The following is a 13,052-nucleotide window of genomic DNA, read 5'->3' as shown; positions in this document are numbered from 1 at the left end:
GATGGATGCAAAAAAATGGCCTTTTTCACTCGTTAAAGTGTTTGAATTTTGTCTTGAAAGTCAACCAGATGTTACTATCACTATCCCAACTTCATATGAAATTCTAATTAAGGAAATAATGTCCTAATTGTATCCAGTCTATGTTTGTGTATTTGTCCAACTGAGTTGCTTGTTGATACTGCTTCTTCTTAATTGGCACACGTGACTTCTTCATCCGTCATAAGTGTTTTTTTGAAAAGGTTTGTGTTGACCATGGTTGACCCTTCATGTTCTTACAGGAAACGGGAAAGGTTTTTTGTTTCCTACCTTTGGCCCACTTACAAGCGTGTGTATTTGCACAAGTTGAGCTATGCTTTTGCCCCAGGCCACAAAAGTCATATTCCCAGGAAGCCAGGTATCTGTTAAGTTTTGACCTTTTGCTCTAATGCTGATTTTTTTAGAGTTTGCTTTCATTTTTTTGCCTCTCTACCCCCCTCACTCCATTCCTGCACACACACACACACACACAAACACTTTCACTCTCAGTGCCCTACTCACACTCACACTGTGGAAGTCACGGTCAGATTATTATTATTATTTTATTTTTTTTTAGTTTCACATGTGACCAGTTGTTTTGCTCCGTGGCCCACCGCCTCGTCTGTGAAGCAGCCCATTAACGTCAATTTACTCGATGAATTCAGAATGCGTGAAGTGTTGGCACGTTGGTGCGCTCCTGCCAAAGCCATGTAAACTGAGCTAATAGCAGCTGTTTAAGCCGCTTCTCAGAACACATTCACATGTTCCATTTGGAGCCAGTGGTGGATTGACCGGCTCCAGATGTGTGGCGTGGCAACGGAAAAGCCTCACAGGATACAACGAAGGAGATGAGGAGATGTGATTTGTGTCTCGGGAGAAGTATGAGTGTCTTCACCGGGCTGGTGCATTCAAAGACCTGACGAGGAAGTGCTTTTGCATCTGCTCTAATCAGACACCTCTTCATGGGTAATGTTCGACAGTTTGTGTCCAAATGGAAACACTTGGGTGATGATGTTATGTGTATGACTGTACTGGGTAATCCATCACATTTGGGACAGACGGATGTAAACACTTTGTAACGGTTGACGACTGGACATGCTTTCGTCTCAGATGATTTAATCTGTGTTGGCAAGTGTGAATATTTCCATTATGAGTGCAGGATAATTTGCCTCTCATAGGAAACTGCTTGAGGACCGCTTGTCAAAGCAGCTGGACCCTCCAGAGAAAAGCTACCGTCATTGCTGCTGAGTTGTTTTGTGCTTCAGAGGAAGCTCATGCACTTCCAGCTCGTCGGATTCTTGTGCTCCTCACTGTTTCCAAACATCTTGATTGGAAATGATTCACAATCTCTCCATCCATTGTCTACAACATTTGGTGGACAACATTTGAATGTCTGCTGTTTTTTTTAGTGTGAATGGTTCAATAGTGCCTACCTCATGGGAGGAACTAGCTGAGAATGTGGCCAGGATGTCAATAACAACAATAATAATAATAATAATAACAATGACAATTTTTAATTGGTTTTATGGAACTGAATGTTATCACACTGCAATATGATCATTTTGGTTTTTTTCATTTCATTTTGTTATTCATTAAGAAAATATCCCAAGATGCTTCAATTTAATTTAGGCTGAAAGACATTTTCAAATAATAGCATTCTATTATCATTTGACACAATTGGGGCTTGTTTTTGGGGTATTTTCTCTTGAGTATCGTCACACCTTTCCCTAATGTACGTACTTCCATCGTGTCATCCCCCAACCAATCGGCAAAAAACAAAACAAAAAAAACCCACTGAAAGATAATCCTTTCCATATTGACTTCCATGCAGCGTTCTGTGTTTTAAAATGTATTTTATTCCTCAATTGAACTCTCAGCCATTGGCCTGTGATATTAATCGGGTGGCTTTAGTTTTAATTTGGATTTTTCACTTATTGGGACTTTTTTTCTCACACTTCCTTGGGAGCTCTGCATGGATTGATTAATGTTTATAAATAGTGAATTAGTGCAAGGTGCAGGTCATTCCGGGCCTCTTACAAGACTTCTTGATTGCATGCCCAAGGCCTTAACAAAAATAATGTTGCCAATGTGAGGTAACAAAAACAACTTTCCATTGTCAGCTGAGGAGCTTCAGTTTATTTTTTGAGTTTTCTACTTATTGCTCTGGATTCTAGATCCACGCTACAGACTAGAAATTGATAGCTTAGCTGACCCATATGAAAAGCTATCTCTGAACATTATTAGTATTTGTGTAGATACTTTACGTTCCAAGTGCTAGTAGGAAAATCAACATCGTAACCATCATTTAGATTCAATGCAAAGCCACTCTTCAATCCCAGAAAGCCTCTAAAAATGTGGAATAAGGATTTCTCATCTGAAATTGAGATTGTTCTATCGACTGCCAATCCCGAGGTTTCGCCTCAGTCAGGCGATGTGGTTTCTTCAGATCCATCACGTCATCTGGGCTTGGTTAAAGCTGGTGATGTTCTCCTGTGGTATTCCGAAACGTGGCTCTGATCTCTGGGGCAAGCTGCCCCATAAGGAGTCGACGCAACATTGAATTCAGAGGTTTATTCTAACAAAGCGGTCGCCACATCATAGCTAAAGCTGTAAATCATTTAAATAATACTGAGGATTTTTGTATATAACCATGAGGTCATCTGCTCGTCTCATTGCTTACAGTACATGAAAACTGAACGGGACGCTTCATGCAAACATTTAGCTTACTTAAGAGAAACAGAATGGAAGTACAGCTTTTTGCCGTCACCTGTTTTGTGTCCCGTGCCATTTTATGTTCCAGCAGACACTTTGATCTGAATCGTCAACCAATCAGATTGAGACTCTTTCCCAGCTGGAAAGTAAACATAGTAAACCAGAGTCCGCTAATGCATCAAGAGCAACAAAAGGCTTAAAGCGGCCCAGGGAAACTTAAGATGAGGTTTTGGTCCGGAACTATACACTCTCAAAACCAGTGCAATTGTGTTTTGTCAGAGCAGGGCAATTGACCCTTTTTTTCCAGTCAGTCCTCCAGCCCTCTCTCTACCGTTCCGGCCTCGACCCTCCGACCTTAATAAAAATTGACGGACTAAAATCAACCCTTTGCTAATCAAACCCTTTCTTAAAATTTGTCACCTTCCGCCTGGCCCAAAAAAATGGCTCTCCGGCCAGGCCAGAGGGCCAGACCGTTCCGCCCCCCAGCTCCATCTTTTGGATCTGGAAATTATAATATTACATAAGATTCAAAGTTTCAAAGTCAAATTACTGTATCTTCAGGAAAACAAAAAGTCTTGTTCAGTCCTCAGTCTTGACATGATATGCAGAAAGCAACTAATTCCCAACTTCAACTCCTCGGAGCAGTTCTTTTCACTCCCTCCTCATATTGAAAGCAGAGTGTCAGTGGGAGGTGACACGGGTCATTAATGACCGTTGACAGTGTGTGACATTAAGCAAGCAGAACTTCACCATAATGGTGTCACAGGATACTCGGTTTACATAAAACAGCACTCTAAAATAATCCAAATGTGTTTGGTGATGATAATGTGTCCGAGTTCACGTTAAGTGTAACACACCAATGGACTAGAAAAGTGTGATCTATGACTGAGAATGAACCTTTTAGCAGTGACACCCGTGACAAAGAGAACGATTCCGCTCATTCTTGTTAGCCTGAGTTACACTCCACTAAATCTTTTCACTCGCAGTGTTAAAGGACTTTTGACACTTCGTAGCTCATCAAACGGAATTACTGCTTTTGTTTGCCCTGTTAGTCACCATTGACTGACAACATTCCTCTGGTTCAAAGTTGTTGTTTTTTCTGCAAGAGGTCATTTAAACCAAAATGATATAAAATATTCTTCCTGCATTGCAAAGGTCTTTGTAATATACTCTCTTGCACATTGGAACCTTTAATCGATATACTTGCTCAAGCCAATGAAAATCAATTCAAGTTACAGTTTATGTAAAAATTTGACTTTAAAAAGATAATGTCACTCTGTTTTGATTGGCAGTGCCAAAATAGCACATTCTATTTCGAATATGCAAAACTTTTTTTAAATTTTTTTTTGCATGTAAACTTAATCCTGCTATCACACCCATTGCTGTGGGCAAATCATAGGGGCCATGGAAATTCTGGAACGGGTTTTACACATTGTAGGAATAAGTAAGTATCTGGTCATAAATTGTGGCTGACAGCAGCTCCTGCATGAGCGCGCTGATTGTGTCAATCTGTTACTGTTCTCTCTCTGTGTTCAACAAATGGCTGAAAAGTGCATCAATGACTGTCGCTTTCCCTTTTACAGATAGTATAGACTTGATCTAAAAATTTGAAAGTAAAAAACAATTGCTATAAAATGCAAATGTCAAATTTCATTAGTATTATTATTATTATTATCTCCGATGACCTTTCTTGGAGTCACAACACCACAGCAGTGGTAAAGAATGTCCGCCAACGTCTGCACTTCCTGAGAGTCCTCAGGAAATTCAACCTGGACAGGAAGCTGCTGCTGGCCTTCTACCACTCGTCCATCGAGAGCCTGCTGACGTACTGTGTCTCCACCTGGTACAGCGGCTGCACTGAGGCGGACAGAGTGAGGCTCCAGAGGACAGTCAAAACAGCGCAAAGGATTATTGGCTGCCCTCTCCCCTCGCTGTCGGACATCTACACCGCCCGGTGCCTCAGAAGGGCTCTCAACATCGTCAAAGACAATACCCACCCAAACTCACACCTGTTCGACCTGTTGCCCTCTGGCAGGCGCTACAGATGCATCAAATCAAGGACCAATAGACTGAGAAACAGTTTCTTTCCGAGAGCCATCTCCATACTGAACTCTCACACACACACGAGACCACCCTAACCTTGCAAAACAGCATTGTGATGTGTTTCTATATGCCCTATTCAGTACTGAATTCCATTGCACTGTCTTATTTATTTATCTAATTTATATATTTGTCTGTATTATTGTTGTATTGCACTGGAGAGGGGAGCCCTCTAATCTCGTTGCACACTTGAGTACAATGACAATAAAGGGATTTCTATTTCTATTTCTATTTCTATTATGGTTCAACTATTATTATGGTAATTACCAGAGCTGGGCACTTAATATTTGCAACTTTTTGCTATTTGAGGCTTGACTGTATTTGTAAATAATGCCCGTGAGCATATTTTTTTTAGAAGTAAAAAAAAAAAAAGAAAAAAAAAAAAGAAAAACCTAGGTTGTGATTGTGGCAAGCTAGCATAGTTATCGAGTCACGTTACTCAGTGTAAACAAACTCTAGTGTTTGGTTCTCCTCCAAGACAACTGGCCGCCACAATGACGCAAAGGCCTCTACTCATTAAATATTGCCTTCAGCCAGTGTCATTTTAGGAAAAAACCTTCCACCATGCCTTTCTGGCTTTCTTCTAGGAGATCATTCTTTGTGGTTTTGGGGTTAGAGAGTGCTCGCTAGGCGTCATAGACGTTGAGGCCCACTCTTTTGGCTCGCCCAGGCAATTTTCCCTCCCTTTCTCACTATACTCCCCCTCTTCCTCCTTCACTTCCTTTGTCAGGAACCAGCGTTCATGCCAAAGAAGTTGCTGAAGGTTAGCGAAGGAAGGTTAAATGCGGGAAGCCGAGATGTATGGGCCCCGGCAGAGGCATACCCCGAGTGGGAATCTGACCCAGTTCTAGGACAGTGTGGTTTGTGGGCGCGGTCGGCTGGGATACCAGTTTACTTCACATCGAACTTGCCGAACTGAACGCAAAGATTCGCCGCACCACAACAATACAAGTGCACCAGCATCGTGGATTTCCTCACGACATGTCACGAATCGGCATGAGTGCTCGAGACAGTTCTTGTGCCTTAACACGAAAGAGATGAACAGATAGTTCATGAAAGAAGCTTTACGTGACAGATAAGAAACAAACATACTGTTGAAAGAGAACATTTATGAGCACTCAGTACGTGTGTGGGAGCGCCGTTAGGAAGGCCTTTGTTGATAACAGTGATGGATGATGCTTTTAAGTTACGGTTGGAGATCGACTCGCTGGATCCCGAGAAGCACTATTGTGTGTACGCGACATGTCGACGGGGTTTTCCAACAAACAACTATCAGACGTGAATCACAGTTGTATGAAACAGTGGCGGAATGGGAGTTGGAGGGAGAACAAGACAAAGTTTCTGTGCTTGGCTATGAATCATTAGGAGGAGGAATTTCTGACTCTTTGTTTTCGATGGGGTACAAACACACAGGAGAAACCTGCTGCGAGTGCAACCTTTTTTTTTAGTTTGTTTCAGGCTCAATGTGTGGTAGGCCGGTGACCGCGTGGTTAACATGCCTTCCACGCAGGCCTAAAATTCTGGATTTTAATCTGGCCTCAGAGACTGAGCCGCACACTCCTCTTTGGAGTTTGCATCTTCTACCTGAGCACGTGTTGGTTTTATTTTAACTTCTGCCCTCCTGATTATTTTATTTGGCCCATAAAAACTTGGCACTTTTTTTTATTATACTTAACAAATGCCGGGGCAAGAATGTAATATGGTAAAGGGCAATTACTCTATTCGAGTTAACGTAACATATTAGGAAAGGGACGAAAATACAGTAACACACCGCTATTAAACGGCAAAATAAAAGGCAAAAAGTTTTTTTTCAGGGGTTGATTTCCCCTTTAATCAGAATACCATGGGGGTGCATAGAACATATTATTTTAAAGAATGTTTTAGAGTTGACTTCCCCTTCAAGAGAAATCAAAAATGGAACATGCCTTTTGTTGGAATAATTGTACATTTGTATCTCATAAGTACTCTTTTTTTATCAAGTGCTAATTTTCAAGATTCGTCTGGAGCATTTCTGCGGTCGAACATTGAAGATGCATCACTTCTGATTGATTCATGCGAGACACGCCTTTTCACACACATACACTGTTTTGAACTGTCAGTCACTATTGGCACAAGTGGGTTGTTTCACGGGTTTAATCAATGTAAACACAATGATACTGCGCTACGTGTCATTTGAAATCTACATGAAAATAGACCCAAGTTTGACTTTGGAAGTCTTGAGGGGGTCTCATTTGTCAATAAAGAGTACTTTACAGCCCGACTTGATGAAAAACACACTCTTTTACAAACCTCTGAGCAACTTAACACGGCGCTGAATGGATTTGATTGACAGCATTTCAACAGCACTACTCAGTCGTGTGTCACATTTAATATTTGCAAAGCAGAAAAAGGTCAGCATAGAAGTTGTAACGGCGCAAAATGGCAAAAAGTCAGGAAACAAGAAACATGAGTCACCGTGCTCCCGGAAAACCTTCTGTATGTGCGTGTGTGTATGTGTGTGTATGTGTGTGTGAGACAATATCACATTTGCGCCATTTGAAAACCTTGACCATAGCGGTTTTCAAGGATTTTTCACTCATTAGCATAAATGAAGAAAGAAAATACAGAATATATGTCAAATTCATTTCAACCAGAAGAAGGCTTCCACACTCTGGTTGGTTACACACCGATCAGTGTAAAATGTGTTTTGGGCAAGAGAAAGGTTGTCCTGTTGAACAATGACGTTATTTTAGTTCTTCTAAGAAGATGATTACAGCATAGCGCTAATGAAAACCCGATTTTTTTTTTAAATTATTATTATTATTATTATTATTTTACGTTATAGGATTCATTTTTGTTTGGAAATTTAAAAAAAAAATTGGATGTCCAACAGTGTCAAGGAATGGAGTGTAGTTATTTATGTATTTATTTATTCATTTTGTTACATTAGACAAAAGACAGTTACTCAATTGAATCCCCGAAAGTCTGCTTGCTTGTTTGGACACGTGCGCAACCTGCAGCTCTATTTGGGACTTTATGAAGTCATGTAGCCAGGTGTTGTAGAAAAGGGATGACGTAACGCAATGACATCTCGATAATCATAGTCATTTTGCCTTTGCTGGAGGAGCTTGTCAAGTTTGGAAAGATACATGTACAGTTTTAGAAACTAAGGACAAAATGATGCCCGTCGTAGTCAGTTGAAATAAATGTGCCCGCGAAAATAGCAAATGTGGGTGTGTGGGGGTGTGTGTGTGTGTGTGCGTGTGATTCTCATAGTAGAAACTGATCCATCTTCCTCTGTCCATGTGTTTACAACTTTTGGATGCATGCACTGTGGGTGATCGCCTTCTTGGAATTTATGAGTAACGTGCGCTGGTTCCATGAGACATCGACATGCATACAAAGTGTGACACACCTGTTCACATCACCTCACCAGGACAACCGTCTGGTTTTAAATGCTGATGAGAGGCGATGATACATGTAGCACAGTCGAGACAAATATAGTGATGTCTACTTCAGGACAAAAGATAAAGGGAAAAGCCTTCTGCTCTAAAAAGTCTACACACCTTGACTAAAATTCAGGTTTTGGTGATTTGAAGATATGAGACCAAGATAAATCAATTTTTAAAAAGATTTCAATATGACTGAACAACTCGATTCGGAAAAAAAAAACTTTGGAGAGGGGAAGCAAATCCAAATAACGGCGATCAGGAGGTTGTACAAGTGTGCACACCCTCTCATAACTGGGCTAAGGCTGTTCACCAATCACACCGAAACTCGTAAAATGAGAGTCTGCACTCTGTAGCAAAACATGGGGGATACAGACAACAACATAGGCCAAATAAATGATTTATTTTAAACAACAACAAACAAAAAGAATTGAATTGCATGACACTTCTACTGCGTTTTCATACCTGCAGTAGTATTTTACAAAGTTTAATCTGACTGCCATCAATATGTTAAATGGGCTCAATGTGCAAAGAAAGAACAAACAATTGAGTTAGAAGCTGCTTAAAACTGTTTACATTTTTTGGGACACCCTTTATATTATAGCACTTTAGCCAGGTGGCTCCAATCAAGAGGACCCTCCCCTGCCTGCCCGAGGAATCCGAATCAGCAGGACAGTGAAGGGCGGTGACATAGTTCTTTTGAGCAGAAGGCAGAAGGCTCAAAATCTCCCACAAATGAGGAAAAATGTGTTGTGATGCGAAGAAACAATGGTTGAACTTTTTGGCCATAATTCCAAAAAGTATTGTTCATGCAAACACAACACTGCCAGTCACCAGGAGAACACCATCCCTACAGTGAAGCATGGAAGTGGCATCATCATGCATTGGGGTCATTTTTCTTTAGCTGAAACTGTGGCCTTAGTCAAGGTGAAGGAAATTATGAACATTTCAAAATACCGGTCAGTAAAATCAGGCTTTTGCTCGATTAAAAAAAAAAGTCAGGGAAAGTCTACTTGAGTTTCTGAACTTTATTTTTACATCACAAAATTTATTTGAAGATGGGTAGGATGGCTTTTATTACCAACTGTATGTCTCATGTACTGTACATACAAGCATGTGTGCGTGTGTGTGTGTGTGTGTGTGTGTCCGTACTGACAGGAAACCCCAAAGTAATAACTCACAGCTCCAGTGATGGCCAGGGCATCCTGGATGGAGTGGTGCTGCTCACAGCTAAAGGAGGCTGTTCAACTGCCACCTGCCAAGCCTTTATCTCCATCCGCCTGGTCTTGTGCATGCGTGTCGATGTGGTCACACACGGACCATGCGGCCAGTGGTACATGATAAAGTCAAGGACACATTCTGAAGATGTGTTGAAAAATGTAGGCACGCTATGTACAGGACAGTTATCAACTGCCAACCAATAGAAAATTGTGCCGTTTCGAAGGGAAGAGAATTCGTTTTTTTTTTTTTAATCGACAGTGTTATCGTCAAAGCCAAAATGTTTCCTGTGAAAACGTTTCCTCTGAATTGTTTGATGAAGAATGATACATACAAGTACATCTCAAATAATTTTCCATCGTGGTAAACTTCATTTTTGTTGCTTCATTAAAAAAGCGAAACTCATACATTTAATCTTTCGCTACACATGGAATGAAAATCTAATCACTAATAAATGTTTTAGAATTTGATTGCTTGACGCTCACAGATAAAAAAAACAACTCAAAATTCACCATCATAGAACTGTAATATTACATAGAAAGAGACACACTACATAAATTGGGTTGGCAAAAAAAAAAAAGGGTGATGGCAAATTGTTTCGAGTGAGTTATTTCACTTTTCAAATTGAAATACCTAAATAACTTTTTTATTGGTATTGTAATTGTGAACATTATTTACCATAGTACTTTGACATCAAAATCACATCTTTGTTGATACCATGGGATGTCAGATTACCTCATTTAGTTGCTTAAATTAAATCACATGTCACACTAGAAGGGGTATCATTATTTTCTATTCAGTGAGTAATTAACAATATTTTTCTCCTCTTAAGTACTCAACGCATTTTTAAAGGCAACATCAAGTCACGTATGGGGGTACCCGTAAGTACATTTAGGGCATTTCACAAAAGTTGTTTGCATTATGGGCAAAAACATTTCATATCTTCTTTGTCTTATCAACACGGCTGGAGCAAGATAAAACCCTGAGCTGTAAAGCGAACAACAACATGCCCCAGACAGAAGACAAAATCACCAACATAGAAATAAAAAAATAAAAAAACAAGACAAAACATCGTAGCCATGCCGACGGTTCAGGCAAATATGGCTTCATAATTACTTCAAACCAAACTTAAATAGAAAATGTTGCATATTGGTTCATTAATATGGTCAATGACAAGATTTTTATTTGAGATCAATTTGATTGTAAAAGCTGCAAATGGATTCCCAGTGAAATTTTGATACAGGTTCGGTATGAGTTACGAACCAAATGATTAACTTTTGGTCATTATCGAAAAATTCGAAACAGATTCTAATTTCATTTTATGTTTAGCTTCAGTAGGACCTAATGGTGAAGTAATTACCTCTAGCTCATCATCTGGATCAAAAACCTGGGTCAGGGTTCATTTTTGTAACCCAGAAGATGGGGACGGAAAAGGAGGTTAGACTAACCTCAAAATCTTGTGAATGGATCCCAACTGAAATATGGCATGTGGCTTGGTTTTAATCCAAGGACAGATTGCGTAACTTTTGATCAGGACTTCTCAAGTCAGTGCAGACATCAATAAAGAAATAAATCCAACCTTGACGTCTGTGCGTGCACTGCGCTCTACCGAGTGCCAACCCCAGTTTATACTTGCATGTGGAATTTACGGAAATACAGTAAAATGACACTGCAGCTAAACAGATCACAAACCCTCTCTAGCTAAATAAATCCTCTTGGAGAAAACTCGCATGATTATGCACACGTCTAAAAGATGACAACTGCATTGCTTTTGCATCGTTTTATACAGCTGTGAACTTGCCATACTCAAAGTAAAATTCCTGTCTCAAGTCTCCTTCGGCTGTTCCAGTCTGCCAGAAACACTGATAAAACTGTTTAGACGGCCTAATCTGTAGATATGCCGCTAGGAAAAAAAAAAAGAAAAAGAAAGTCTGTGTTGTGTTTTGGTCACAAAGCGGAGCATTTGGTGAGGGGGGGGGGTTTGAAAGACGAGTATGGAGTCGAGCCACACGTCATTGTTGTAGCAACAACAACGAGATAAAGCATGAAGATGCTGAAAATCAGTCATGGCTGAGGTAGTACCATAAATGGAATTACTGGCATGTGAAGAACGACAAAATACACTGTCTGTTAAAGTGGGGCACATCATGGAAGATTTTGAATGTTCAAATATTTGGCCGATGTCTGTACTAGATGTGTTCGGGGTCCTCCGGGGTCCTCCGTGCCTGTTGATCATGTCACGTGTTATAGAAAGGTAAACGTTCTACTGCTGTTGCAGCGGCGGCTTCTTGGGGCAGAGGCGTAAGTGACGAAGGAGCTGCCATGCCAATGTGATAGTAATGTAGTTTTTTAATTTTATTTTTTTTATTTAGCGAATCAAAATATGCAAATAGAACCGCCGGAACCCCCCGCCCTAAAAAAAAAAAAACTGTGGCAAAGAAATATATTTGATAAATTCGTGATTAAAGCGTGAGTGGAGAGTGACCGTTTGCTTTTGCCAGGGCTTCAAGATGGCAACTAGGTCTGCATGTCCCCAACTCACTGACGCTCTTTCTCGCTGTTATCTGTGGATGAGCTTCTTCTATGCATTGCGCCGTCGTGTGCTGGCTTTGGCACCCTATGCATGCTTAACGACCAAGCATTTAAAATATATCAATCATTTTACCATGACACCTCAAGAAGGTTTGTGGTGGGCGGTCTCGCGGCTTCATATTCCAAGTAGCCCGGTGTCCCCCCCCCAATAACCACAAGTGACTGAACAGACCATGCCAGACTTCATTTAAAAAGGGATCAACCGCTCTTATGGAATCTTGAATTGAAACATAAGCAGTGGAACATCTGCGTTAAGAACAGGTGGCGCTGCATTGTTGGGATTTGTAGTTTACTGATGAGGCAATTTTCAACATTTTTCCAACATTGATCTGATTGGCCTGAATTGGATGTTACACTCAGAAGGTTCATCTCACTGACATTTTCTATAAAGTTCCTACTAACTCTTTCCCCAGATGGATTTGGGCAACAAACTCTTCTGTAAGGTGCTGACTGAACCATATAAACACATTAATTGAAGTCAAATTAGAAAAAAAAAAGTCCAAAACACATGATTGGGTCCACCTCATACTTTCATGTAATTGTGTTATGTAAGCAAGTGCTGGACAAGTATGTAAGTGAGATTAATGAAGAGTGTGCCTCAGCACGGCACTCAGGATGAATGCTTGCACACGTGTAGGTCGGAGAAAAACAATTCATGCCTTACATTGCGATGAAGTTTCTGAACTGGAAATAGATTTGACTCCATAAAGCTGGCTTCATATTTTTTTAATGGCCTGTGAGCTTTAAAAATGCAGTAACAGTCTCCTTCCAGTTCATTTAGAAAGAAGCAGAGTTTTGTTATGTTAAAGGAACTGCCCAGATTTGTTGCCAAGATAGCTGCAGAGTGGAAAGACCTGCCAAGAAGTTTGTTGTCTATGGGCGATTTGAAAGCCTCAACAGGTGGTGAACATGGCAAGGGATCAGTTATACATTGTAGGAAATATAATATTTCAATATTCCCGACAAAACAAATACAATCATTAAAAC

Source organism: Idiotropiscis lumnitzeri, chromosome 8, assembly GCF_059441095.1.
Source record: "Idiotropiscis lumnitzeri isolate Australia: NSW breed Sydney's pygmy pipehorse chromosome 8, RoL_Ilum_1.0, whole genome shotgun sequence".
NCBI classification, from domain to species: Eukaryota; Metazoa; Chordata; class Actinopteri; order Syngnathiformes; family Syngnathidae; genus Idiotropiscis; species Idiotropiscis lumnitzeri.
The sequence above is the reverse complement of the archived record's forward strand: the minus strand, read 5'-3'. Positions refer to the sequence as shown.